This window comes from Phalaenopsis equestris, unplaced genomic scaffold (genome assembly GCF_001263595.1).
Source record: "Phalaenopsis equestris unplaced genomic scaffold, ASM126359v1 Scaffold000055, whole genome shotgun sequence".
NCBI lineage: Eukaryota > Viridiplantae > Streptophyta > Magnoliopsida > Asparagales > Orchidaceae > Phalaenopsis > Phalaenopsis equestris.
Genome location: NW_018164497.1, coordinates 1,453,231 through 1,453,616, shown reverse-complemented (window position 1 = coordinate 1,453,616; position 386 = coordinate 1,453,231).

Below are 386 nucleotides of genomic sequence, written 5' to 3'. Positions count from 1 at the left end.
GACACATGATGCCTGCCTCTATTTCCACTAGTATCCCCTATAATAATAAAAACAACTAAGAGGACCATCGATCATTTCTAGACATTTGATGTTCTTTGCCAACCCATGTTTGATGCATGCCAATGTCCAATCTTTATAAAGTGCTAATGCTCGATATCCTTTTTGGATTGTTTTTATGCTCTCCTATAAGAATAACAATCTAGCAAACTAATAGTAACCATTAAATGTTTGATGTTACTAATCTTGTCACCCAATATTTTGCAATTGTTGACACTTGATGTCTGTCAACTTATAACATCCTATGCCCATTTTTTAACAAGTGTTATCCCTTTATAGAATTGGGGATCTAAAGCCTCTTATAATTCCATATATATATATATATATAT